Source organism: Xenopus laevis, chromosome 3L (assembly GCF_017654675.1).
Source record: "Xenopus laevis strain J_2021 chromosome 3L, Xenopus_laevis_v10.1, whole genome shotgun sequence".
NCBI classification, from domain to species: Eukaryota; Metazoa; Chordata; class Amphibia; order Anura; family Pipidae; genus Xenopus; species Xenopus laevis.
The window spans coordinates 4,953,200-4,956,061 of NC_054375.1; the positions used below are offsets into that span (position 1 = coordinate 4,953,200).

At 41.2% G+C, this 2,862-nt stretch overlaps 1 long non-coding RNA gene across 1 annotated transcript; it reads left to right on the top strand.

The window, feature by feature from the left end:
• Window positions 1-833: 833 nt before the first annotated feature.
• Window positions 834-1,670, top strand: LOC121401152. Its single transcript, XR_005966146.1, has 2 exons — window positions 834-1,031; window positions 1,582-1,670. It is a non-coding gene; the product is annotated as an uncharacterized LOC121401152 (long non-coding RNA).
• The last annotated feature ends 1,192 nt before the right edge of the window (window positions 1,671-2,862 follow it).

The following is a 2,862-nucleotide window of genomic DNA, read 5'->3' on the forward strand; positions in this document are numbered from 1 at the left end:
TTAAAGAGGCGGCCGGCACTGCCCCAATGTAAATAACTGAAGCCTCTCTCTCTAATCTATAACCAATGTTTGGCTTTGATTCTTGGACACTTTATGCATAAAAATTCATTTTCCTGATGGTGTTTTTTCAACGCCCCGAGAGAAGGGGGAAAATCTGTCCAACAATTAGGGACAGAACGGCCAGACATTTAATTCTCATCTCTTTGTTGTGGATGATCCAGAGATTTCTGAATCAATGTCCTGCAGTCTAATGACTTACCCATATGGCTCTGTACTGGCTCACTAATGGGTTATGTTTGCTGCTTCAGCATTCCTCTCTGTTACGTGGGTTGCCATTGGCTGACTCAATAGGCCACACATACAAAGCAATGCTCAGTGTACTTAATAGGCTGTGTATGTACTGCACATCTAATTAGAAGTAAATGCCATATAAACCTCACTCATTAACAGGGGACACTTGCCTTTAAGAGCAGGGAACAGAGGTGACTTCACACCTGGGGATGTGACAGTTGGAAGAAGAAACAGACACTGAGAGTCTCCTCTATTTTTATGGAAAATATTATCAGTGTCGGACTGGGACACCTGGGGCCCACCCAAAAACCTTAGACCAGGGGCCACTCTCAGTACTATTATACTTCATCTCCTCAATCAACCTCTATTTTCCTAGTCTGTTTTCTATACATACTATAATCAATTATTCCATCTATTTAGCCTCTTTGTTCTCATAGAAAAAGGGAATGGCCATGAAATTGGCCAAAAGTTTAGCAGCATGAGGGCCCACTGACACCTTGGCCCACCGGGAGTTTTCCTGGTATCCCTGTGGGCCAGTCCAACACTAAATATTATATTAATCATCCATTCCTTCATTCAATGGGCTTCTCAGTAGGCTGCTAGGGTTTCAAAGGCAAAGGCTGTAGCACTAGTTTATTATATGTGAATGTCCTTCCCTCCTTTAGCTCAGTGTTTCATGGAAATGTTTTTTCCCTTGCAGAACATCACTACAGGAGACAGTTCGGGAAGATCGACGACTTGTAAGTAAAAGAGAAATCTGCTTACTTTTGGGAATTGTTGGCCATTGCCCCGGGGGGGGGGGGGGGGGTGTGTGTAGGAGAGATAAGGGGGCAAAATGGGATCCCTCATTGGCCTCAGAATTTGGTCAACTGACCTGTCCTGTATTGTTTGGCCCCTGAGACACTATCACTTGGGGGTCTGAATAAAGTACAAGGTGTGCCAGGGGCCAGACACATGCACCCAATCACCCATTCTCTAATTGCAGCATCACATAGTAAATAAACCCCCTGCTTCAAGATTGGATGGACTTTGCCCATCGGCTCCACACAAGGGCCCTATTTATAAATATTCATCGTAAGCAATTTAGAACATTTATAGCTGACTTTTCCTCCTTCAACTATCTCTAAAAAAGATTATTTTGCCGGAAATTGTTCTTTTATTAGTGCCCTTTTATTTTCACTGTTTTTGGATCATTTGGGCTCTATATAGGTTAACCAGGGCCCCTAGTAGAAATGCAATGCAGCAGTAGATAAAACCTTGTATTAATGCTCAATGGCAATTCTTTTTCAGAGCCAACTTCCTGATCCGATATGCAGCCACCCACCAGTACCTGACTAGGGCGAACCTGGTGTATTTTATCTACGTGGTCATGAATCTGGTAAGGAATCCAAAATAGGGAATAAATGATATTAGATTGTAATTATTATTATTATAGAAATTTTATGTCCCCAGGCCTTTTGTTTCTCATGGACTGTTGCGCCCCTGGTCTATTTCAGTCCATTAACGATTTGTAATTTATTTTGAATCAGTGTGGCATTAGATTGCCAGCTCTTGGCTTGTACAATGTAGTCAGCTATTGCACCTCCAGACTATAAACTAATTAGATAGGAGAATATATAGTGAATAAAGTACCCCCTTCAAGCAGAGGATACACATTAGATAACAGATAAGTACTACTATAGTTTATATAAACAAGCTGCTGTGTAGCCATGGGGGGCGTCCATTCAAGCACAGGATACACAGTAGATAACAGATAAGCACTACTATAGTTTATATAAACAAGCTGCTGTGTAGCCATGGGGGCAGCCATTCAAGCACAGGATACACAGTAGATAACAGATAAGTACTACTATAGTTTATATAAACAAGCTGCTGTGTAGCCATGGGGGCAGCCATTCAAGCACAGGATACACAGTAGATAACAGATACGTACTACTATAGTTTATATAAACAAGCTGCTGTGTAACCATGGGGGCAGCCATTCAAGCACAGGATACACAGTAGATAACAGATAAGTACTACTATAGTTTATACAAACAAGCTGCTGTGTAGCCATGGGGGCAGCCATTCAAGCACAGGACACACAGTAGATAACAGATAAGTACTACTATAGTTTATATAAACAAGCTGCTGTGTAGCCATGGGGGCAGCCATTCAAGCACAGGATACACAGTAGATAACAGATAAGTACTACTATAGTTTATATAAACAAGCTGCTGTGTAGCCATGGGGGCAGCCATGATATTTTCATATCTTTAAAACACTTTACTGTTCCTTTAAAGTGATACTGACACTAAAAAAAACTTCTCATCAAAAATGAATGTCCATTAAAAGTTACCTATAGGTCATGTTGATGGTTTTTTCCCTGGTACGGCTGCTTTTGTAAGGAATTATTACTGGAAGGTATTAAACCTATTTTTCTCAACCAGACTGTCCCTTCTCAACCTGTCACATTGCTAATGCCGATGGACTATTGTTGTACAAATATGGCCGCCCCCTCATAGAGGAACACGTGGGATCACATAATGTAAAATTTTGCCTAACGTAAGAGAATGGAATTCTTTATTTCTA